This window comes from Bos indicus, chromosome 4, assembly GCF_029378745.1.
Source record: "Bos indicus isolate NIAB-ARS_2022 breed Sahiwal x Tharparkar chromosome 4, NIAB-ARS_B.indTharparkar_mat_pri_1.0, whole genome shotgun sequence".
NCBI lineage: Eukaryota > Metazoa > Chordata > Mammalia > Artiodactyla > Bovidae > Bos > Bos indicus.
Window position 1 is genome coordinate 64,461,924 of NC_091763.1, and position 26,541 is coordinate 64,488,464.

At 43.1% G+C, this 26,541-nt stretch overlaps 1 protein-coding gene and 1 pseudogene across 3 annotated transcripts in view; both read left to right on the forward strand.

The window, feature by feature from the left end:
- The window catches only part of PDE1C (phosphodiesterase 1C), a 622,941-nt gene that overhangs the window by 32,859 nt on the left and 563,541 nt on the right, over positions 1-26,541 (forward strand). The window lies entirely within an intron of this gene.
- LOC109557900 (sodium/potassium-transporting ATPase subunit beta-3 pseudogene) lies at positions 155-25,589 on the forward strand (annotated as a pseudogene).

A 26,541-nucleotide genomic window follows, 5' to 3' on the forward strand; every position in this document is an offset into this window, starting at 1 on the left:
TCAGGCAGCAGCAGTTCATCAGCTGTGTTTGCACTGAACATGGTCAGAGAGAAACCCTCAGGAAAATCAGTGAGATACAAGTCCACCATCGGGCTTATTTTTAGATATTCTCAGCAACTCTTATGCAGGTGGAATCTGGGGCTGCTTTATGTCAATGTCGCTGGAACTGACAATCGACGAGGTTGCCCATTCAAGTAACAGAGAATTTCCTGCAGCTCACGGGCAAGTGTTTTATTTATTTTTATCCCAAGGCATAACTTCTTTTGTTTCAGGAATCCTGAGTGGTAGGCTATCTATTTGCCAGCCCTAATTATGGCGGATAACCTTGCCGATTGGCTGGGCTGGCTTCAGGAACTGTCCTCAAACAGGAATTTAGGGACTTTGCTGCGGCTGAGAGGGCTTCCCAGGCGGCACTAGTGGTAAAGAACCCACCTCCAATGCAGGAGATGTAAGAAACGTGGGTTCAATCCCTGGGTTGGGAAGATCCCCTGGAAGAGGGCATGGCAACCCACTCCAGTATCCTTGCCTGGGGAATCCCATGGACAGAGGAGCCTGACGGGCTACAGTCCATAGAATCTGACAAGGAGTTGGACATGACTGAGGTGACTTTAGCACGCACGCTGTGGCTGAGAGCAGCTCTCTCGTCTCTGAGGTTGTTTCTGTTTTCTTCATTACTGAAAGCCTAGCTGCCCTCTCTGTTTCCTTTGGCCTGTAGCCCAAATGACTGTCTCGGTCGGTGCCCCTGATCTTTTCGTCCTTGGCTCAAGGGATCTCCACCTGGGCTGTCCTAAGCTGTGTCCTCTTGTCTGGACTTGGGCTCTCTGTCCTACCTGCCTGAAGGTCTTACCCTGTATGGCTGCAGTCCCAAGGTCTGACTGGTAGAGGAATGTGCTCCAGTCCCTACCTGAGCACAAAGGAGACCCCCTGAGGCTGGCTGCTTGGACCAGCCTCTTAACTGTACTGATACTCTGCGCTAGCTCAGGCCTATGTTTGACAGTGGAGATTCGGAGACAATCAGGGCTGACGGTACAGTGGGGAGACCAGCCCGGAACTGCAAGTTCTCCGGGCTGGAGCTGGAGCTAATGGGGAGGCAAACCAGAGCAGGAACTTCACACTGTGGGCCATGGGGAGCCACTGACATTTTAAGAAGGCCAGTGACATGTCATATTTGCATTTGAGATTGGCGTGTCTCCCTGGCTTCTGCTGCGAGGAGCATGGATTAGAGGGGATAGGAAAGCTGGTGAGGAGGCCTGATCATCTCTGCACCTGCCTGAACAGGGAGGTGGCAGAGGGGATGAGGGGGCAGATGTCAAAGAGAATAAATGTGCTCAGTTGGCAGGACTCCCAGCTTGGCTTTAGAACACAATGCTGCTGAAGTAACTTGCACAAACTTGCTTTCTTTCAGTCCTTGTGCAAACCCCTTACTCTCCCAAATGTAGGTGGTTTTCAGTGGTGTGACTTTACATATTGCTTTCCCTCCCAGAAATATTCTTTCTCTGTAGAGACCGGAGGAGGGGATTCTCTTTCTTTGTGGACTCCTTTGCATCAGAAATTATAGTTGCAGCCTGTGGGCCATGGAGACAAAGCTGAAGAGGAAACTCATGTTCTGTTTTCAGCTTTTCTTCCTCTGTTATTTGGTTTGCTTGGAGACAGGTAGCAAAGTATAGTGTTGGAAAACACACATTTTTGAAACTGGATTGACTGGACCTGAATCCCAGCTCCTCCATTTACTAATGATGCTGGACAAGTTACTGAACCTCCCCGTGCCTCAATTTCCTCATCTCTAAGATAAGGATAATAATAGTAACCTACATCATAGTGTTGCTGTGAAAATTAAGTGAAATCATACCTGTCAGGTACCTGGACTGGGGCTTGACCCCACCCAGTAGGGTTTAATACATTTTACCTATTATTATTGGTGAGTTGAAACGTTTGAGGACCAGAGAGCAAGGATGAAATGCTTCTCAATGGCAACGCAACTACAAAAAGATTCATCAAAATAGTCCTTCTCAACTGGTGTACCAAAGAGGCAGTGATGGGGCCCATAGACTATTAAAAATAGCTAACAGAAAGCACATGTTAATCTAAGGCGAGTATCATAGGCAAACTAAACCTCAATGCACTGTGCTTACAATAGTGACATGAACAAAGTGCTTGGAAAACAGGGAGGCATCAACCCTGCATTTGATGGGAGGGGTGGGAGCAAGGAAGGAGGCAACCAGGCTGCTGAGCTCCTTCCCAGAGACTCAGCCTTGCACACTGTGACTCTTGACCACCCCGGGGGCAGTTTCCACTGCTCAGCTGTTGAATATCCTGGGGTCACTGTCTCATTCTTTTCATTTCATTTCTGGATTGATTGGTGGGCAGAAAGGTAGCGAAGAAGATGGCTGCAGTAGGGACAGCAGTGATTCTTCCCTGGGCCCATGAGGGGGTCCTACACCAGGGGAATGGCTGCGGGAGCATTTTTGAAAAGGGGACGTCATCTGTCTTTATGCTTGTACAGAGGGCCATGTGCTTAGGTGTGTGCTCAGTCGCTTCAGTCATGTCCCGACTCTTTGCAGTCCCGTGGACTGTAGCCCTCCAGGCTCCTCTGTCCATGGAATTTTCCAGGCAAGAATACTGGAGTGGGTTGCCATTGCCTACTCCAGGGGATCTTCCTGACCCAGGGATCAAACCTGCGTCTCCTGTGTCTCCTGCATTGCAGGCAGATTCTTTTCCCACTGAGTGACCTAGGAAGCCTAAAAAAAAATGATCCTGTTTTTATGTTTTTACAAAGGGACATGGGCTTAGGAGGCTCCAGCAAATGCTGACTTAGTCCACTCAGAGCTCTCTGCCACCCTCCCTCACTCGGGGGCCCTTATGTCTGCCTTTAACAGCTCCCAGTCCTCAAGGTTTTATTTCACTCAGCAAGCATTTATCTCCTAATGTCATCAAGGGAAGGTCATTGTAATTAACAAAAGCCAGAAGTTTTCCTTTCTTTGCCATCCCAGTACTTTGGGAACCCTAAATTTTCCAAGGAGACATTATGGGGTCTTAGCCAGTTGACCAGTGTCTTGGCTGTGAATACCGTGGATTTCCTGTAGTTCTAAAGTGTGAGGGTTGGCTAGAGCCTAGGTGAGCATTGGCTCCAACATTCCATCCCTGTGGCCAGATAAACCAGGAGCTGCAAAGATATATAAGGTCCCTGTTTCCGGAGAGTTCGTGGTCTCCCTGGGAAGCAGAAAATAAAGAAATAACTGTACATAAATACAGCACATTCGGTGATATCTTAGCGATAGGAACAAACTGCTAAGGGAACTCAGATGAGGGAGAATTCATTCACCCAGGTATGGAGAGGCTGGGAGAGCCACAGATAGGTCATGCTGTTTATCATGGAACTTGCTGGGTGTTGAAAAATGGTGAAGAGTTGACTGGATTTGGTAGAGAAGCAGAAGCAGGGGATGAGAAAGGGTGAGGTGGATTCACCTAGTAGGAAAGGGAAGAGAATTGTGACATCTGAGAAGTGAGTGCCATGATGCCTTCCTTTGTTTCAGTAGAAATCCTTTCACCTAGCGAGGTGCTGCAGTGCCTGTTAGCAGCCTGGCTACCCCTCCTTGCTGGGGCTGTGTGCTGTTTATATTAAGTCTGTGGTGAGGAATAAGGGAGGCTTGACTGGCTTCAAGACTGAGATGACCCCAGCAATCTTGCCTTCAGTTCAGTTCAGTTCAGTTCAGTTGCTCAGTCGTGTCCAACTCTTTGCGACCCCATGAATCGCAGCACGCCAGGCCTCCCTGTCCATCACCAACTCCAGCAATTCACTCAGACTCACATCCATCGAGTCAGTGATGCCATCCAGCCATCTCATCCTCTGTCATCCCCTTCTCCTCCTGCCCCCAATCCCTCCCAGCATCAGAGTCTTTTCCGATGAGTCAACTCTTCGCATGAGGTGGCCAAAGTATTGGAGTTTCAGCTTTAGCATCATTCCTTCCAAAGAAATCCCAGAGCTGATCTCCTTCAGAATGGACTGGTTGGATCTCCTTGCAGTCCAAGGGACTCTCAAGAGTCTTCTCCAACACCACAGTTCAAAAGCATCAATTCTTCAGTGCTCAGCCTTCTTCACAGTCCAACTCTCACATCCATACATGACCACAGGAAAAACCATAGCCTTGACTAGATGAACCTTTGTTGGCAAAGTAATGTCTCTGCTTTTGAATATGCTATCTAGGTTGGTCATAACTTTCCTTCCAAGGAGTAAGCGTCTTTTAATTTCATGGCTGCAATCACCATCTGCAGTGATTTTGGAGCCCAGAAAAATAAAGTCTGACACCGTTTCCACTGTTTCCCCATCTATTTCTCATGAAGTGATGGGACCGGATGCCATGATCTTTGTTTTCTGAATGTTGAGCTTTAAGCCAACTTTTCCACTCTCCTCTTTCACTTTCATCAAGAGGCTTTTGAGTTCCTCTTCACTTTCTGCCATAAGGGTGGTGTTATCTGCATATCTGAGGTTATTGATATTTCTCCTGGCAATCTTGATTCCAGCTTGTGTTTCTTCTAGTCCAGCATTTCTCATGATGTACTCTGCATAGAAGTTAAATAAGCAGGGTGACAATATATAGCCTTGACGTACTCCTTTTCCTATTTGGAACCAGTCTGTTGTTCCATGTCCAGTTCTGACTGTTGCTTCCTGACCTGCATATAGGTTTCTCAAGAGGCAGGTCAGGTGGTCTGGTATTCCCATCTCTTTCAGAATTTTCCACAGTTTATTGTGATCCACACAGTCCAAGGCTTTGGCATAGTCAATAAAGCAGACATAGATGTTTTTCTGGAACTCTCTTGCTTTTTCCATGATCCAGAGGATGTTGGCAATTTGATCTCTGGTTCCTCTGCCTTTTCTAAAACCAGCTTGAACATCAGGAAGTTCACGGTTCACGTATTGCTGAAGCCTGGCTTGGAGAATTTTGAGAATGACTTTACTGGTGTGTGAGATGAGTGCAATTGTGCAGTAGTTTGAGCATTCTTTGGCATTGTCTTTCTTTGCGATTGCAATGCAAACTGACCTTTTCCATCCTGGGGAAGGATTAACCTCATCCACCTTTCTTTCAAAGATGCAACCAAGACCAACAAAAGCCAAATTGGGTAAATAAATAAGTTTTAAACAAGGTAAAAAGAAAAAAAAAACAAGAGGCTAAGTAAAGCTTACTTAGGATGACGTGGGATGGAACCTAAAAAAATTACTTGTTTTATCTGAAGTTCAAGTGTGACTGGGCGAGATGTACTTTTATACAGACTCTGGCAACCTTGGGTGGGTGGCACCTGGTGACCCCCAAACCTTGAAGGCTCATTCCTGCCCAGCCAAAAAAATTCTAGACTCTTTACTTGATCAGAAATTCAAAGCTTCCCTTTTAACTGTAAGTGCCATTTGAATGGTGGTGACTGCCTCTCACACTCTGGCTGCCCTTCACTCTACAGAGTCATCTCTGGCTTTCTGAGCTTCTTTGTAGGTGAAGGAACTGTGGTCAGTTACCCGCTACATTTTGAAGGCTACAAAAGCCTCAGGGGGTTGGGAGAGCCTGAAAAACACTTTGTAAAGAAGATTTAGAATTAAAAAGAAAGCCCTAGAAACTTCCCTGGTGGTCCAGTGGCTAAGACTCCACACTCCCAATGCAGGGGCCCTGCATTTTTGATCCTTGTCAGGGAACTAGATCCCACATGCTGCAACTAAGACCCAGCACAGCCAAATAAATAAATAAATAAAATATTAAAAAAATATAAAGAAAGTCCTAAAGAGTTGTGTGAACCCTTAGACCTTGTAGAAATCTTCTAGCCCTGGGATAACAAGTGTGTTTCTTCTTTCGTACTGCATCTCATTGAAAAACCGTAGTAGTCTGGAAGGCTGGCTTGGGGAGGATGATCTGTACACATGGGAAAGGGTCTCTTGTGGGTTGAGTGGCAACAACAGAGAATTCCAGATCTCTCGATTCCTGGGCAGGACTTTGGGACACGTGATGTGGCCATTCTGAACCCATGGGGTATAGACTCTTGCCCTGCAAAGATTTGTACAACCTCATCAAGGTCAGAAAAATTCAGACATCTCTGGGAGTCAACTAGATAACAGCATCCTGACAATGTCATTAGTGAAGTGAGAAGGAGAATTCTCCAAGTTTATCTTCATTGGCCAAATGTTTACATTCATCAAAGCTCAAGGGGGTGGCCTGGGATCTGGTGTATTTTATTCTTCTGAAATTATTTGGTAATTAGGTCTTTTCTAAGAGGTGTAGATGTCATCCTAATCAGTGAGAATTAAAACCATGTAGAGACACAGGTTCGATCCCTGGATCGGGAAGATGCCCTGGAGAAGGGAATGGCAACCCACCCCAGTATTCTTGCCCGGAGAACCCTGTGGACAGAGGAGCCTGGTGGGCTACAGTCCATGTGGTTGCAAAAAGTTGGACAGGACTGAGTGACTAACACCTTCACAGAGGAAGCAGGACAGGTGAATGTCAAAGGAATGAGTATGTCCAAGAGCCCTGCACTGTTGCGCCTTGCTCCCCGCACTGGGGCACTCTCTCAGTGCTTGTGGCCCTTTGAGATCCACTATTGACTTTGAAGGAGACAACATCTGACTTGTAGGATCAGAGGAGACTGTATTGATGTCATGATACTGAATAGGACATGCTGGGAGTGTAGATATGGCTGTCCCTGTATCAGCTCCAAAATGGACATTTCTAAAACAAGACCAATGTGAGAAAGAGAAAAATATCTTCTTCCATAAGATCATTTCATAGACTCCTCCAAGTTTCAGATCCTCTAACATAAGAAGTTTAAGTAACTTTTAGTTAAGTTGATCTAAAAGACAACAAATACGCTCGACAAATTAATTAAATGAAAAATAAAGAATGGAGGTGATACCTATAGACTAAAAGAGGTTTAGACACGTATCAGTCAAGTGCCATGTGCAGACTTTAGTTGGACCCTGATTCTAACAAACTGAAAAGAAAACACCGCAACCATTTGACTAATTTTGGGGAGCTTGGATATTAGAACATTGAATGTTTAATGATATTGAGAAATTGTTATTCACTTGGTTTAGATTTGGTGACAATGCTGTGGTTACATTAAAAGAGAACTTTTGTGTTTTAGAGACACATATTGAGGTATATAAGATGAAAAGATTTGATATCTGGGGTTTGTTTCAGAATGATACTGTAGGTGGTGAACTGGATGGAGGTGGATAAAGGACAAAATTGGTGGATTGAGGGTAGCTGGGGCTGGTCAGTGGGTACATGAGGGTCCATTATATTATTTATATCTATATTATTTTGTCTATTTGGGGATATATACAGAAAAGACAATATGAGGTGATGCCACAGGCAGGACTTGGTTAGCTATCACATGATTGTAACGTATCGGGGTAGGAATACAAAGTAAGGACCGTATTATTGTTCACAGAGTAAAGAAACTTAACTTACTTGCATGCAGAGTGTTCTTTTTTAAAAAAGATTTTTAAAGTAAATTTTTTTGTTAAAAGGGAAGTATTTTTAAAAATCGAAGTATAATTTACAGCATTGTGTTAGTTTTAAGTGTACAACAAAATGATTCAGTTATACACATATATGTTCTTGTTCAGATTATTATTTTCCATTATAGGCCATTACAAGATACTGAGGACAGTTCCCCATGCTGTACAATAGACCTCATAGAATATTCTAAACAGAACTTTTTTGGATCTACTTTAGTGAATAGAGGAGACAGCTGTAATTGACAGATGCATTCCTTAATAGATGTTATAAAGGCTAGTTTTGAAAATTCTCTGCTCAAAGTGTTCTTAGAAAATTGTTCTCCAGAGAGTACAGAAGTTAACTTTAGCCCACACATCTCTGGGTGAATTGAATTTCGGGTCTCTTCCCTGGCACCTGCGGTCCTGGCCTTGCCCCAACCTCCTCACTCATCTGTGTCATCTGTGTCTTTATGGGTCAAGCACACTTGTCCTGTGTGTGCCATGGTCTGCCTCACTGTCCAGAGTTCCTTAAGAGCAAGGGCGTGAGTGTCCAGCCACAACCCAGGGCCTAGAGCACCTTGGGGTTCAATAGACACGAACTAAACTGAATTGAATAACATTTGGTCCAGTCTGAACTTTATGCCTTATCTAGAGAACTCCCAAAACCACAGGTCACCTTGAGGGCTACCTCTGTGGAGGGACTCATAAAGGGTCCTTGACGTTTGATAATGAATTTGAAGTGAGCCAGCTGATGAGCCCGTTCATTGTTGTTTTTTTTTTTAAAATGGTATGACGCCCCCTGGTGGTCCTTTGTTAGAACAGCTTCTTCCAGGAGCTGTCATTCACAGCTTGGGTTGTGTGGGAGAAAAGAATGTAGGATCCTTCTTTGTCATACATTTAAGCTGCAACTGGCAGCTCTTGTCATTTATTGTTCTTTAATGTAGGAGTGGGCAGTATGAGTGAGCCCACCTGCATATGCCAGAGCCATTGGGTGGTGCAAATATTGTGGCTCTGTAATAGCTTCAGGATCACTTTTTAAAAATACGTCCTTTGCTGGCCTGTTAAGGAGTCCTGATACCCTAGATAAGAAAATGAAGCTGGGCCTTTTGTCTCTAGAAGATCACTGTTAAGATGCACATGGACATTTTGGGTTAAGCAGAAAAGAAGAGTCTTCACATGGGTTAAGAGTAAGGTAGCACTTGTTATTTAGTTGATAAATCATGTCTGTTTTGCAACCCCATGGATTGTATGTAGCCTGCCAGGCTCCTCTGTCCATGGGATTTCCCAGGTCAGAATACTGGAGTGTGTTGCCATTTCCTGTTCCAGGGGATCTTCCCGACCCACGGGTCCCACCTGCATCTCCTGCATTAGCAGGCAGATTCTTTATCACTGAGCCACTGAGAAGCTCAGAAAGTAACATGGAACATCTATCATGCGCCAGGTATTGCTGTAGGCCCTTCCACATACCTTCTCATTTTAAGCTATAGCAGTCACCCATTCTGATGTTAATGGGATAAAATTGATTTCCGATCCAGCCCCATTTCTCCCATAAAGTCGTGTGTGCTGTGCTGTGCTTAGTCACTCAGTCTGTCTGGCTGTTTGTGACCCCATGGACTGTAGCCTGCCAGGCTCTTCTGTCCATGGGGATTCTCCAGGCAAGAATACTGGAGTGGGCTGCCATGTCGTCCCCCAGGGGATCTTCTCAACCCAGGGATTGAACTCAGGTCTTCCGCATTTCAGGCAGATTCTTTAGCATCTGGGCTACTAGGGAAACCCAAGAGTACTGGAGTGGGTAGTCCAACCCTTCTCCAGGGGATCTTCCCGAATCAGGAATTGAATCCGGGTCTCCTGCATTGCAGGCAGATTCTTTACCAGCTGAGCTACCACGTTTAGTTCTCTGGTTTTCCACAGCATCCCAATGGCTCAGTCAGTAAAGAATCTGCCAGCAATTCAGGAGACAGGAGACAAGTGTTTGATCCCTGGGTCGGGAAGATCATCTGGAGAAGGAAATGGCTACCCACTCGAATATTCTTGTCTGGGAAATCCCATGCACAGAGGAGCCTGGCGGGCTACATACAGTCCATGGGGTCACAAAGAGTCAGACATGACTAAGTGACTAAGCACGTACTCATGCAAACTCAGTTGCCACACTTAATAGTCTACTCTCAGATGCCCTGATGAGATGTAACTGTCTTAGAGTCGGACAAAGTTAAGGATGCTTCTTCTGTGTGGGCAAGAGTATATTTTTCTCTTGTTGTTTAATGAATTACTGTAAACATAGCTATTGAACACAAGATACATTTATTATCTCCCAGTTTCAGTGGGTCAGGAGGTTAGTATAGTTTAGCTGTGTTCTCTGCTGAGGCTCTTGTTGGGCTGCAGTTAGGGTGTTGGCTGGACTGCATTCTCATTTGGAGAAGAATCTGCTTCTAAGCTTCCCCAGGTTATTAGCTGAATTGATTTCCTTCCCCAGTTCAGTTCCTGGGTCAGGAAGATCTGCTGGAGAAGGGATAGGCTACCCACTCCAGTATTGTTGGGCTTCCCTTGTGGCTTAGCTGGTAAAGAATTTGCCTGCAATGCGGGAGATCTGGGTTTGACCCTTGGGTTTGGAAGATCCCCTGGAGAAGGGAAAGGCTACCCACTCCAGTATTCTGGCCTGGAGAATTCCATGGACTGGTCACAAAGAGTCGGACATGACTGAGTGACTTTCACTCACTTCCTTACAGCCCTCTAGCTGAGGGCTCCAACTTTTTACTGACTTTCAGCTGCAGGCTGCCTTCAGATCTTAGAAGCCACCCACAACTCCCTGCCATGTGGGTTTCCTTAACATGGGGGCTTACTTCATTAAGCCAGCAAGGGGAATTTCTGACCTCAGGAAGGGCTCTCACCTGATTTAGTCAATCCCACCCTTGATGATCTCCCTTTTGATGAACTAAAAATCAACTGATTTGAAACCTTAATTATATCTGCACAATTTCTTTTTCTTTGCCATATTCTGTTGTTGTTCAGTTGCTAAGTCATGTCTGACTCTGCGACCCCGTGGACTGCAGCATGCCAGGCTCCTCTGTCCTCTATTATCTCCCACAGTTTGCTCAAATTCATGTCCATTGAGTTAGTGATGCCATCCAATCATCATCTCATCCTCTGTCATCCCCTTCTTCTCTTGCCCTCAATCTTTCCCAGCATCAGGGTCTTTTCTAATGAGTCAGTTCTTCGCATCAGGTGGCCAAATTATTGGAGCTTCAGCATCAGTCCTACCAATGAACATTCAGGGCTGATTTCCTTTAGGATTGACTGGTTTGATTTCCTTGTGGTCTAAAGGGACTCTCAAGAGTATTCTCTAGCAACACAATTCGAAAGCATCAATTCTTCAGTGTTCAGCCTTCTTTATGGTCCAAATCTCACATCCATACATGACTACTGGAAAAATTATAGCTTTGACTATACGGACCTTTGTCAGCAAAGTGATGTCTCTGCTTTCAAATACACTGTCTAGGTTTGACATGGCCTTCCTTCTAAGGAGCAAGCGTCTCTTAATTTCAAGGCTGCATATTCTATTGGCTAGATGCAAATCACAGATCCTGCCCACTCTGATGGGAAAGCAATTATACAGGGAATGACCACAGTGGGTAGGGATTCATGGGGGCCATCTTAGGGTTCTGTCTAGCACAATAAGATTGTTCTTGATTCTTTCTTATTCCAGAATCACAGAAAACACAGGTTCCATACAGACAGACTGGCCAATAGAGTTCTACTCTTTCTTGATTCCTTAAGAAAATTCAGTACCATGTACTACCCAGGTATTGGCAGTACTGTCCCATCTCTTTGCAGATGGCGGTGGTGGTGGGTGTGTGTGTGGATCTTCAGTTGCCCAGGTGTTCTCAGCCTTGGGACGAATCCTGTTTCCTTGGCTTTGGACTGAGGAGTCCCTACACTGCAGCTGCGTCTGCGGGCCTGGCCAGGCTGCCTTATGAGATGCGTGGGTCAGTTGTGGGAAATAGGAGCAAGGACTTCAGATTCTTTTTTTAAGCAACGTTATTGAGATACAATTTGAATACCTTAAAATTTACCCATCGTAAGTGTAGAGTCCAGTGAGTCTTAGTCTTTAAATATATTTAAACCAGCTCCACAATCCCATTTTAGAGTTCTTCCATTACCCTGAATGTTCCCTTGGGCCTTTCACACTCAATCTCTGCTCCCATCCTCCAGCCCCAGATAAACACAGATCTGCTGTCTGAATCTATAGTTCTGCCGTTTGATTCCCTAGAACTATTATATAAATAGAATCATGCGATCTGTGGTCTTTGGTGTCTGCTTGTTTCATCAAGCAGAATGGTTGTGAGGTTCATGCCTGTTGCTGTATAGGTCATTACTTCATTCCTCTTTATTACAGCTTCTTTATTTGTACCTCTAGTGCAAAATGCAAATGCCTGGCCCTTTGTTCAAAAAGCAGGGAAAAGGGCCATCAGCAATATTAAAGCTTAAAGCTTTTCCTTTTTACATTTCTACTAGCAACGTCTGAGGGTTTCTTCATATCCTCCCCAACACTTATTATCTGTCTTTTTGATTATAGCCTTTCTGCTGGAGGATTTGTTATGGTTTCTCATCATGGTTTTGATTTGCATTTTCACAATGATCAATAATACTGAACATCTTTTTATGTGTTTACTTGCTATCCGTATGTTTTCTTTGGTGAAGTATCTGTTTAAATCTTTTGCCCATTTGTTTTAAAATTGAATTGTTGGCCCTTATTATTGAATTGTAAGACTTAAAAAAATGTTCTGGATACAAGTTGATCTAGTTATATGATTTGTAAATATTTTCTCCTGGATGGTGACTTATCTTTTCATTTTCTAATACCGTCTTTTGAATAGCAAACATTTTTAATTTTAATGAAGCCCATTGAATCAAAAACTCATTGGTTTTGTGGTCCATACTTTGTGTGACATCTGATTCTTTTCATTACTCTCTTTAGAGGAGAAATTGGAGTTGTGGTGAAAGGCAATCACCAATTTTTTACTTGTTTTGGGGGAATTGAGGGACAGATTAATCTTGATTGTATTATAGATATATACAGAGAAAATGAACGTGGTTTTTAGATGAACAGAACTTTGCAGCCTTTGCCTGGCCTCCTCCTCACTGCAGACATGCAGTGCGACATGCCTGGTGGAGAGGCTCAGGGAGGGGCTTAGAGATGATGGAGAAGAGTCATAGACTGAAAGTGTCACTCTCCACATGGAGGGAGAAAACACCACAAGAAAATTTTAGCGATCATGGAATCCTCTGACCCTGTATGAGGTTTTTTCCCTAGAAGATCTGACCTTGTGATTATGCTAGAAGGGGAATGGTTTGAGGCTGAAGCTCTAGTTGTTTTTTTTTTTTTTCCCCAAAAAATCTAAGCACCACTTGAAATTAATGATTAGTGGCCATCTCAGTTTTAGCTAAAACTGCAGACATGATAATAGGTGCGATGCTCATAGTATAAATGGTAAAGAGACATCTTTTACTCAGGAAAATCTTGTATTATTAATATCTTTCAGCTAGCTAAAAGATATTTACTTAACATCCATTATATGCCAGTCTCTGTTCTAGGTGCCATGGATACTTAAAAAGGGCAAAGCAAACAAAAATCCTTGCTCTTGTGGAGCTTACATTCCAGGAAGGGGAGACAGACAATACATAAAAAGTGAAGAAAATAACACTGTAAGATAGAAGTGACAGATGCCATGGGAAAAAAATAGCGGGGGTTGGGGGTGAAGGACACTGATAATGTTTCATATCATAGAGGGTGATCAGGGGAGAACTCAGTGAAGGGAGCTATTTGAGGTAAGGAAGTAATATCCGGGGAAAGAGCAAAAAAGGAAGAGCCTTCAGCTAGTGCTCAAGTTTCAAGACGATGGTTGGGCCAGGATATTCAAGGACTGATGCGGAGGCCAGGGTAGGAAGAACAGGGAAGAGCGAAGTAGGAGACAAGCCAGAGAGGAAATGGGGCTGGATACCATCGGCCTCAAAACCCATAAAAACTTGAAATCTCACAGAGAGTGAACTAGAACACGTTTTGTGCAACTATAACATCCAAGTTTCTCTTCTGTTCAGGTGTTTAACAGTTACAATTTCCTCCAATGATTTCCTGAACAATGCAAGTAATTCAGTGTGTGATTGAATAGTAGTTAACTTTTAAAAATGGCAAATGATGCTGTGTGGATAATAAAAGATAACAAATGGATCTAAAATGTTACTACAGCTGCCAAAAAGATTAAAATACTGCTATGTACAATTGAATACAATTTAAATATAAGAATGCATCTATTTTTTTTTTTGAAATAGGTTTTAAATGGATTAATTAAAAATAGAGACTGGGAAATGACAAAGATAATTTTTTACGAAGCAGGCTATAAATGGAGAACTACAGTGTTACAGTGAAGGTGTAGATTTAAAAAGTGACTCACCAGAACACGCAATTATTAGGTACAAGTAAGACGCACACTTCCTGGAGGAGGGCATGGCAACCCACTGCAGTATTCTTGCCTGGAGAATCCCATGGACAGAAGAGCCTGGTGGGTTATAGTCCATGAGGTCACAAAGGGTCAGACATAACTAAAGTGACTTAGCATGCACACTTAAAGATATTTTTACATATACCTGAGTAATATGGAATAATATGGACAGTGATTCAATCAGAATATCTTCGTGTGCACTGGAGGCACAACAGGAACACACTAACTCCGTCGGGAATGGGCTGGGCCATCGCTGGAGGTTTGTGAGCCCAGCTCACCATCTAAGAGGAAGTAAGTCTTGAAAGTCGAATGGCAATGTGACTCAGAAAAAGGTGTGGGCTATGTAGCTTAAAACTCAAACCAACATCAGTCATTTAAACCAGAAGGTTCTTGAGGCTGAAACTGGACTTTTAAATATAAACAAAGTATCCTGCCTCAGAGGGACTGGAGTAGGCCCGGAAGTCAGCTTAATGTTAATCTACCTGTTTCTGCCTTTCCTTGCCTTCATTTTTGCACAGCTTTGTCAGAAACCCATTGTTGGCGCCCTCTGGTGGCAGGTTCAAGCTGTGAACTAGAGACTGGCAACACCTTGCAGTTAAGGTGGCCTAACGCCTACTCGATGGACGTGAGTTTGAGTGAACTCCGGGAGTTGGTGATGCACAGGGAAGCCTGGTGTGCTGCAATTCATGGAGTCGAAAAGAGTTGGACATGACTGAGCGACTGAACTGAACTGAACTGAACAGTGCTTACTTGATGAGAAGTGCCTGTACCAACTCATTGCTTGTAAAATCTAGTGTTTCCCTTTGTTAGTGATGCATATTCCAGAGTTACTTGAACGCTAAGTTGGGCTTACAAATAAATAAGCACTTGTAACATTTCTGCATGATAATAACATACTTTCAGAGTTCTTACTGTTAAGTGCTTCATGTTTATTAATTCATTTCAGCCACATAACAATTGTATGAGGTACTATTATATTCCCATTTTACAGAAGGGGAAACTGAGGCATAAAGAGGTCTCATCCATAGAGGGTGACATAACTAGCAAGTGGGAGAGCTGGGATTTAAACTCAGAAAGTCTTGTTACAGATTCTGTGCTCTTAACCTTTGCACCCTACCATGGCTCATGTGGCAGGGTATACAGTTGGTTTTGTATAATGCCTGGTTCTCTAGCACTGTCTTTTATTCTTCAAATACTTTGCTTTTTAAAAGCAAATCAAGGGGAAGTACTTAGATATATTTGTATGTGCACACACATAATATATATATTGAAGTGAAGTGAACTGAAAGTTGTGCAGTCACGTTTGACTCTGTGACCCCATGGACTATGCAGTCCATGGAACTCTCCAGGCCAGAATACTGGAGTGGGTAGCCTTTCCCTTCTCCAAGGGATCTTCCCAACCCAGGACAGAACCCAGGTCTCCCGCATTGCAGGTGGATTCTTTACTGAGTCACAAGCCCAATACATATACATTAAGTACAGATATCATTTAAAGACAGCCATATAAAAAGGAAGAACTATAAATATGAAGGAAGATAAATACATGGCTTTGAACTTTAAAAGTATTTGAAAATTTTTTTTTGTGGTGATGTATACATTCTTATAACATTTGCTGTCATTTATGAATTCAAGTCATTCTTCAAATTGGGATTGAAATATAGTTTGCAAGTCTTAATCTCTGTTAGTCTAATCTTTTTGGGAGTAGAATTAGGATATGATTTCTCTTTGAGTACCAGTAGTGGGGACTCCATCAATACTTACTGTTATGATGAGCAATGGAATGGATGAGTGGGTACATGAGCTAAACTTTATTCAAAGTATGGCATAGGCATTGTATTGATAGCAAGGGCTCATAGGCCGTTAATGAATTCATCACTTTCCTTGCTATTTTGTACTATCTCAATCTACAGCAACCGTAGGAGGTAGGTACTACTATCCCATAGGTAAGGAAACTGAAGTACAAAGGTTAAATAAACTGTCCAAGCTGCTAAGTAGCAGAGCTGAGATTCAAACCAGGGAGTTTGGCTCTGGAGTCCATGAGCCCAGCCACCATCTGCATGGCTTGAGCTGGCCTTGGCTGCGATGTGTGTGTTTACAGAGCTGCAGGGGTGCACACTGGGGGCCTTTATTTGGGGCTTAATTCTTATAATGGAAAAAGTATTAGGCATGGATGCCTTTCAGCTCTGGGAAACTGAGACTTTACACGCTTCCCCTGACTCTACAACTAAACTCACTGTGCCCGTCCCCCAATCCCTAAACTCACTCCTGTTTTCTGCTCCCTGTCTTAGTGAGGGGCAACAGCAGTCTCTTGTCTGGGCTGCCTTTCTCCAGGGTTGTCCCTGTCCCATCCATCCTCCACATAGTACTCTAGAGTGATTTAAAAAAATAGACTTAATTTTCTTTTTAGTAGTCTTCGGTTCACAGCAAAATAGAACCTAAAGTACAGAGAGTTCCCCTTGCTCTCCCACACAGCCAGCCTCCTACACTCTCAACTTTCAGCCCCATAGGAGTGCATTTGTTACAACTGATGAACCTATGTTGACACATTCTTGCCGGAGTCCACAGTTTACCCGTAGGCTTCACTCTTGTTGTATATTCTGTGGGTTTGGACAAATCTATAATGACATGTGTTCACCGTCACAGCAGCACACAAAGTAGTTTCACTGCCTGAAATAGCCCCTGTGCTCTGCCTGTTCGTTCCTTTTTCTCCTCTAACCCATGGTAACTACTGATCTTTCCTTTTTACTGTCTCCATAGTTTTGCCTTTTCCAGAATGTCAGTATAGTTGGAATCATACGGTATGTAGCTTTTTCAAATTGGTTTCTTTTCCTTAGAAATATGCCTTTAATTTTCCTCCATATCTTTTCATGGCTTGACTGCTCATTTCTTTTTAGCACGGAATAATACTTCATTGGACTTCCCTGGTGGCTCAGTTCATAAAGAATCCACCTTCAATGCAGGAGACCCAAGTCCAGTCCCAGGGTTGGGAAGATCTCCTGGAGATGGGAATAGTAGCCCAGTCCAGTATTCTTGCCTGGAGAATTCTATGGACAGAGGAGCCTGGCGGGCTACAGTCCATGGGGTTGCCAAGAGTCGGACACAACTTAGCAATTAAACCACCACCACCAATACTTCATTATCTGATGTATCATAGTTTATTTATCAGAGTGATCTTTCAAAAACACAAATTTGACTGCAGTTCTCTCTACTTAAAATCCTCTAATAGCTTCCCCGTGGATAAAAAATAAACTCATTAGCATGTGATCCAAAGTCTTCATAAAAATAGCCTTGCATTCTTCTCCATTACCTTCCCCATGGTACTTGGCTCTCCATTCTTAATGAACTTTTTTCTGTTCCTCAAAGTCACATATTCTCACTTACCCCAGGGCCCTTGCACTTGCTTCACATCCCCCTACTCTAGCTCACTGTTGTCTTCCTATTTGGTTGTTCAGGGTGACTTCAGCATCCTTGTAGGTAGTCCATTCAATATTTAGAAATGGAACTTTTATGGTGATATTTTTAATGTCCTTTATACAAATGTCCCACACTTCAGTTAATATCCTGGTATTCAGGTAAAGTAAGTTCATTTTCTAATCACAAATGTGGTCAAAATGTTAGTGGAATTGTGTTAAAAAAATATAGGTCAGGAAAAAACAATTAAATACATAATATATATTTAGTTAGCCCCAAATGAAGGATTTGTATTTAGACGGTTGCAGTTGAAGTTACTTTTCTCTTAGTAATTATTTATTGTCACTGGAGGTAGTTTAGTTTTACTGAAATAAATCTGATTAAATTACGAAATTAGAATAAATTTACTTTTATGGTTTTTATTCTGGGCCTTCTTTTCATTGGATCATTAACTGGTGGTTCAGTTTATTTTTAGTGTTCGTGTGTGTACCTGAAATGGTGTCGGTTCTATGACTTCAAATTTAAGGTTCCAATGCTCTTCTTCTCTGTATGTGTCTGCTTTTCTTTCTGAAATGACAGGGTTGGCATATTTTTAAACATTTTCTGAAAATGTCTATAAAGCAAGTTCAAAAGACCTGAACTTTTGTTCTCACTCAACTGTGGAAAAAAATAGAGACTATTAATGTATTTACTTTTAAATGAGTAGAATTGCAAGATAAACTATCTGCGAGGTTACTGCAGCTGTCTAACATTTGTTAAGGGCTTAATACATAGCAGGCACTTTCCTGTAAATTATTTTCTTTAATTCTTGCTCCAGTCTCACAATTTATGTAGAACTTCCTCCATTTTATATGAGCCAAAACAGAGTCTAAGAGGTTGAATCACTTGGCCAGGGGCACATAGATAAATTGTGGGCCCCAGAGAATGTGTTTTTTTTTTTCATTTCATAGCACAGTTTTTTGATGACCAGGCCAGCTTCTCAAATCATTTTTGGATTTCTTTAATGAGCAGTCAGTGGCAGGGAGCATGCACACATAGAGCAGGTGTGATGATAAAATAATCAGACTCATTTTGTGGGTGGTTATGGGAATCATTCTCATTGTTTTATAGTCACAAGCTACATTGTGTACAGTATATATCCTTGTGGGTAGATGGGTGTGTACATGTATACGTGTACAAAAGCCTGCCTTGGAAAGGATGCAACAATGCCTTTGTAAACTTCCAAAATACAACCAAATCATATAGACAAAACCTAAGTTGGCAGCCAAATGCTGTGATAACAGTACCTCAAGGCTCAGAAAATAAACATTTTAAAGGGGTTTTACAATCTATTAATATTATTTTTCACGCTCATTCTTTTAAGTTGGTGCTTGGCACTGATCGGCTATGACCTTGGTTATCCTCGACTATGCTTTTGGTTATTTATTGTAGCTGTATTGCCCCGGCCTGCCATAGGCAAACACTCTCCCAAAAGATGTTTTTAGAGTATATGTTATTGATGTATAGCATAAATAAGTTTCAATGTAGACAAACCACAAGGCACAGGTTAATGGTTTTAATGAAATGGACTCGCCCATGTAGCAGACACCCAGATTAAGAAAAAGAACATTACCAGCATCAGAGAAACATCCTCATATCTGGTCTTAACCACATCACCCCCTCTCCAAAGGCTTCTACTCTCCTGGCTTTTATCACCAGTTTTGCCAGTTTTTGAACTTCATGTAAGTTGAACCATAGAAAATTTTGCATTTTTTTTCACTTTTCAACGTTTATTTTGTGAGATTCATCCATGCTCTTACATGCAGTGTTGGTTAGCCACTTTGATTTCTACACAGCATTCTTTTATCTGAATATGTTACAACTAGTCCATTCTCTTGTGGATGTACACTTGAATTTCCCCCAGTTTTTGTTATGAATAGTGCCCCTCAAAACATCCTCATATGTATCTTCTGACACAAATACATATATGTATCATTGGATGAATGCACAGGAGTGGATTGCTGGGTTGTGAGGTATATATATATTCAGCTTTAGTAGATGCTGTCAAACACTTTTTCCAAAGTAGTTGTGTCAATTTAAATTCCCATTCATAATATAGAAGAGAGTTTGCTGCTCTGGATCTTTGCCAGCAACTGGTATCATTAGCTTTTTTCATCTTAGCTGTTTGGTGGGTAGGTTCATCATAGTTTTATTCTGTGTTTCTCTAATAACTAATGCAGTTGAGCACCTTTTCACATGTTTATTGGCAACTTGGATATCCTTTTATTGTGAAAGGCCTGTTCACATCTCTTGCCCATTTTCTATTGGGTCGTCTATGTTTTTCTTACTGATTGTAGAACTGTTTTATGTTTCTCTCCCAAATGACGTACTGGCTGGAGGTAGTGTAGGAATCCTGGGATCCTGGAAGAGGGAGAACAGAAAGGAGGTTGGGTCACCTGGGTAAAACCTCACTCGCTTCTCCTTTCAGCCCCAACAGCAGAAAGGTATTTTAGGTAGCAAGGCCTCTAGTCCCTGGTGGCTCTGTGTTTCTCCAAGAGATAGCTGGCCCCACTTCTTGCCTATTAGTGTGCATTTTGAAGCCCCATCACCTGGAAATCTTACAGTATTCTAAACATACAGTTTCAGATGCTCTTAGCCAGTCCCAAACTTGGGTGTCATCTCCATTTCCTCACCTTTCCTCCCAGCCCTCACCTCTCCAGTCCCACCAAGTCCTGGCAATTCTGTGTCCAAAATATGCATCCAGGGACTTCCGTGGTGGTCAGTGATTAGGACTCTACACTGCCGCTGCAGGGGCCACCGGCTTAATCCCTGGTCTGGGAACTAAGATCCCACTGCAAGTTGCATTTTGTTTCACTTTTCATTGTTATTTTGTGAGATTCATCCATGTGAATCTCATGTTTATCCACTTTCATTTCTACACAGCATTCTTTTATCTGAATATGTGGCAAAAAAAAAAAAAAAAAAAAACATCCAATAGGATCGCTTTACCCTACTTCTACCACCAGCACCTGGTTCAAGGCATAGCACCCTTCCCCAAGGTCCATGAGATGGCTTCCAAATGGCCTCCAACTGGCTCAATGAACTGTTTAAAACACAAGTTGAACCCTCCTTGAAGTTCTTTATTCTCATGTTGTTATTCTTCATACCCCCTCTTCTTGGACTCATGGCACCACCACAGTTGGTAATTACATGTTTCTTTCTGCCTTTGTTCTCACGCCTGTCTTCTCCCCTGACCTGTCAATTCCACGAAGGGATCAGGCCTGCTTCGTGCACTAGTTCAGCTCAACAGTTGGTGCATTTGAACACGAGAGGTTGAATGAATACCCCGTGTCAGATCTGAACCAAGTCCCTGCTGTCCCCGTCAGGTGTTCATCCAGCCTCTTCTGAGTATTTCACATGATGAGGCTCTCACTAAACCTGAGGTCACCTGTCCTGCATTGGAAAGGAAAGCAACATACCTCACTCAGTGTTCAAAGAGGAGGCAAAGTGTGTAAGCCGAAGGAAGGCTGAGGTCCCAGCAAGACGGGAAATAGGAAAATCTTCTCAGGGCACCCGTGTCCTTGCTTAATTGTTTTAGTTGGAAAACTCCCCTTAGTCAGCAGATGCAGCTCCTGACTCTTTGGCCCTCACTTCCCTCCCACCCATAGCATTTCTAGGGAACACAGTGCACTTCTGGGGGCAAAACAAGCTTGTGTGTTTGTGGGGTCTATCCTGTTCCCATATCCAGCCTCTGACCTCTCCCTCTGGAACTGAGGTCAGAGTGGAACATGACATGACCTGGGGCTCCCAAAAGGGCCTCACCCATCTCTCAGTGGCCCAGTCCCTTACCCAAGTGTGGATTATTGAACACACTGTCATCAAAGGTGGTAGCAGGGAGCTAGACGTCCAAATGCATTCCCTGAATGAGACAAGACAGTGGTTTGCAATTCTGGCTGTATTGAGGCCGGGTCCCCAGTGTGGTTAGTCTATTAAGTAGGAATCTCACCCCGTGATGATCTCAATTAATTCGATGTTTTCCCTAGTTCCCTTTAGATAGTCTGTACTCAGCACTGTGGGCTCATGAGCAGTTTTAAATCCAACACAGGGAAAGTCCTCCTTGTATCCCCACGGTTCACAGTCAAGGCAAAGTCTATCAGTATAGCTCAACAAGGCCTTGGAGCCAGAGAGAGATGAATTCTAGCTTGATCCAGGCACTTGTCAAGTGGGACCCTGGACATTCACTTACCTGGCTGAGCTTCATAGTCTTCCTCTGCCATGTGAAGCCGCTTCTTGCCTCTAGGGCCATTGTGAAGATTCAGTAAGTTATGGAAAGTGTCCAGCACTGTAGCTAGTTCAGAGTAGGTGTCCTGTATGTGATGATTCGTATTTCAAACAGTTTCCCATCTTATGGGAAAGATGACCAAATATGGCTTGTGAATCTGTTTCATTGTTCTGGGAGGTATTACATTTACTCTTGATTTCAGGGCAGTATTTGCTGAATTGCTATAGTGTGAGGTACTGCCAGGCTCATTGGCATTTCTGATGGGGAGACAGAGGTAAGGCGTAGAAACTGATTTGAGCAAGTGAACTGGAAGCAAGTCCAAACTCTGAAGCTTTTAATACTCTATCTTCAATTCATTCCCAATTAATTCCCATCAGTTACGAGTAAGGAGGACTTTAGTTCCCTCTTTTCCTAGCACATATCTGAATAATTAGAATCCCCCAAATACCCTTCTTTTTTTTTAACTTACATAGTTTATTAATTTCCATACATACAGGCCAATGAGGTACATTGTTTAAAGTTCAGGAATCTATAGACAGATTCTCTTTAATGACATTGTTCTATTTCCAAGGCTATAGAAATGAGTCAGTTATGCTTCTTCCCTCAGCTGAAATTGTTGCATCAAATCTGTTATCAAAGTCAAATGTATTGAATTAATCAATCTTTTCTTTTCTTTTCTATTTTCTCTGCTACCACCCATGTCTAGGTTTTCCCAGATTACTACAATAGACTTGAAAAAAAATGTTTATTATGGAAAAATTCAAACTTCAAACATACTAAAAAATAAAGAGAATATTATATTGAACGCTCATGTACCTGACATAAAACTGCACCAATTGTAAACTTTTTGCCATTCTTCTCCTTCATTTTTTTCTGGACTCATAGAATGTCCGTGTGTATCTCTAATAAATAAGCAATTTGTGTCCCCCACAGTTTTTTCATTATTCTTTCTCTAATATCATTTTTCTCACCAATCCAAAAATTTCCCACCCAAATATCCTACTTTATCCAGTAATTCTGGACATGTGCTCTTGTGAGCCTTTTGAGTAATACTGACAATAAAGGAAAAAAAGAAACAGTGAAGACTTGAGGGGGAGGGAGGGCCCGCTAATTTTCCCTGGGTAATAGAAGTGTGGATGGTAATTATTTTTCTCACCAGTGTCCCACATTTAGTAAGCCATAATGTATTAGCATTATTATCAGAATATGCTCCCCACCAAACTTTCTAAATTAAAACACCAGGCAAGTTAATTTAAATGCTGCTGTACCTGTGAAGTACTAGTTACCCTATATAAAGTGGTCAAAGCAGAGAGCAGGAGGCTCAGGGCACCTTGGGGTCAGCCATACTGGATTAAAAGCTCATCAGCACTGAGAGGGAACACGACTGTGGTTTCTCTTGAAGAGTACAAAGGGCTTATTCCATCAATGGTAGATGCTCAGTAAATAGTGGCTAAGGTGATGAAGGAAGCTGGAATCAAGATTGCTGGGAGAAATATCAATAACCTTAGATATGCAGATGTCACCACCCTTATGGCAGAAAGTGAAGAGGAACTAAAAAGCCTCTTGATGAAAGTGAAAGAGGAGAGTGAAAAAGTTGGCTTAAAGCTCAACATTCAGAAAACGAAGATCATGGCATCTGGTCCCATCACTTCATGGCAAATACATGGGGAAACAGTGGCTGACTTTATTTTTCTGGGTTCCAAAATCACTGCAGATGGTGATTGCAGCCATGAAATTAAAAGACGCTTACTCCTTGGAAGGAAAGTTACGACCAGCCTAGACAGCATATTAAACAGCAGAGACATTACTTTGCCAACAAAGGTCCGTCTAGTCAAGGCTATGGTTTTTCCTGTGGTCATGTATGGATGCTAGAGTTGCACTATAAAGAAAGCTGAGCACCAAAGAATTGATGCTTTTGAACTGTGGTGTTGGAGAAGACTCTTGAGAGTCCCTTGGACTGCGAGGAGATCCAACCAGTCCATCCTAAAGGAGATCAGTCCTGAGTGTTCATTGGAAGGTCTGATGTTGAAGCTGAAACTCCAATACTTTGGCCACCTCATGAGAAAAGTTGACTCATTGGAAAAGACCCTGATGCTGGGAAATATGGAGGGCAGGAGGAGAAGGGGACGACAGAGGATGAGATGGTTGGATGGCATCACCGACTCGATGGACATGGGTTTGGGTGAATTCCGGGAGTTGGTGATGGACAGGGAGGCCTGGCGTGCTGCGATTCATGGGGTTGCAAAGAGTCGGACACGACTGATCGACTGAACTGAACTGAACTGAAATGAAGGTGATGAATGAATGCTTCTTCTCTTTCAATCACCTGGCAACATTTGCTTTTTATATTTTCCTCAGTGACAAATGCCTGCTTAGCTTAGATCCCTCCAGACAGGGACACTATTTTTCAAACCAACCAGTTGATAAACATTTACTGAGTTCTTATTATATGCCAGGCACTTGGTATGCAGTTGTGACCAAAGACAGTCATGTCCTTGCTGTTGTGGACCTCATAAGCTGGTGGAGAAGACAAGATGTAGTCAAATTAAATAAAGAAGATGGGAGACGTCAGGCTCCCACCATTGGAGCGGCGGCCCGGCGCGGCGCAGCGCCGACAGCTTGAGCTCTCATTGCAGCGAGTGTTCTGTTCCCGTCACCGGGCGGCGCTGCTCGAGCCGCAACGCGCCTCCGCGCTCCTCGCCGCTTCCAACCCCGCGGCCGCCGCTCCTCTAGCAGTCGGCACACACACCCTGAGGACGTCAACCAGAGCCTGGCCGAGTGGAAGCTCTTTATCTACAACCAGACCACCGGAGAGTTCCTGGGGTGCACCGCCAAGAGCTGAGGTTTGATCTTGCTCTTCTGCCTAGTCTTTTATGGGTTCCTGGCTGCACTCTTTTCATTCACAATGTGGGCCATGCTTCAGACTCTGAACAATGAGGTTCCAAAATATTGTGACCAGGTTCCTAGTCCAGGACTGAAATGGTTTTTCCAAAACTATTGTCGGTGTTGGACTTTTCATTCAGCCTGTCTGATTCAGAATCCTATCAAGGGTACATTGATGACCTTAAGAAATTTCTAAAGCCATATGGCTTAGAAGAACAGAAGAATTTCAGAGATTGTACCAGCGGAAATTTTTGAGCAGAAGGATCTAGAATACACTGCGTGTCAGTTTCCTCTTGCCTTACTTGAAGCATGCAGTGGTGTGGATGATCCCACGTATGGCTACCAAGCAAGAAACCCTTGTATTCTTGTGAAAACGAACAGAAAAATTGGATTAAAGCCTCAAGGAGAACCAAGGATAGACTGTATTGGAAAGAGTGAAAGCACTGGAGTTCTATCCACTTATTCTCCCAAAGGAATGATAGATTTAAAATATTTTCCATATTATGGAAAAAAAACTGTACGGGAGCTACCTGCAGCCACTAGTTGCCGTCCAGCTCAGCTTTGGTAGTGATGGTGACGTAGAAGAAGTAATGGTTGAGTGCAAGATTGATGGATCACCCAACCTAAAAACCCAGAATGACCGTGACAAGTTTTTAGGACGAGTTGCATTCAAGATCACCACACATGCATAGTAGGAGTTAGGATATCTCCACAGAGTAAACGTTGTGTTGTCTGTCTTCATTTTGTACCAGCGGGACCTGCCATTCCAGAATTATGAGACCACCTTGGAGAAACATGGAGTGGTACATGACACTGGGATAACATAATGTGCTTCCAGATAATAGTGGTCCATGTCTTTCTGAGTAACTGCCTGTTGCCTCTGCTGCCTTTTGAACCATGTACAGACACCAGATAGGGACTGTGAACACCTGATTCTGAACATGTAGGTTGGGGGTCTTGTCCAGTTTTTATGTGGTTTAATTGCCAAGTGTCTAAAGCTTGAACGTGCTGTGCTATGTAAATATTTTATAGATTTAACACTGGTTAACTGTCATATTTTGATGTCAGCAAAGTTTTAGGCGATAAAATGGTACCTGATCAATATCAAATGACTTTATAGCTGCAAGAAATTTAGTGTGTGGAAAAGTTCTGTATGTGAGGAGGAAAAAAGGAAAATAAAAGTGTTCAGTTCAGTCACTCAGTTGTGTCCAACTCTTTGCAACCCCATGAAACACAGCACGCTGGGCCTGCCTGTTCATCACCAACTCCCGGAGTTCACCCAAACCCATGTCCATCGAGTTGGTGATGACATCCAACCATCTCATCCTCTGTTGTCCCCTTCTCCTGCCCTCCATATTTCCCAGCATCAGGGTCTTTTCCAATGAGTCAACTCTTTGCATGAGGTGGCCAAAGTATTGGAGTTTCAGCTTCAACATCAGACCTTCCAGTGAACCCCCAGGACTGATCTCCTTTAGGATGGACTGGTTGGATCTCCTTGCAGTCAAAGGGACTCTCAAGAATCTTCTCCAACACCACAGTTCAAAAGCATCAATTCTTCGGTGCTCAGCTTTCTTTATAGTCCAACTCTCACATCCATACATGACCACTGGGAAAACCACAGCCTTGACTAGACGGACCTTTGTTGGCAAAGTAATGTCGCTGCTTTTTAATATGCTGTCTCAGATCAGATCAGATCAGTCTCTCAGTCATGTCTGACTCTTTGCGACCCCATGAATCGCAGCACGCCAGGCCTCCCTGTCCATCACCAACTCCCTCAGTTCACTCAGACTCACGTCCATCGAGTCAGTGATGACATCCAGCCATCTCATCCTTTGTCGTCCCCTTCTTCTCCTGCTCCCAATCCCTCCCAGCATCAGAGTCTTTTCCACTGAGTCAACTCTTCACATGAGGTGGCCAAAGTATTGGAGCTTCAGCTACAGCATCATTCCTTCCAAAGAACACCCAGGGCTGATCTCCTTCAGAATGGACTGGTTGGATCTCCTTGCTGT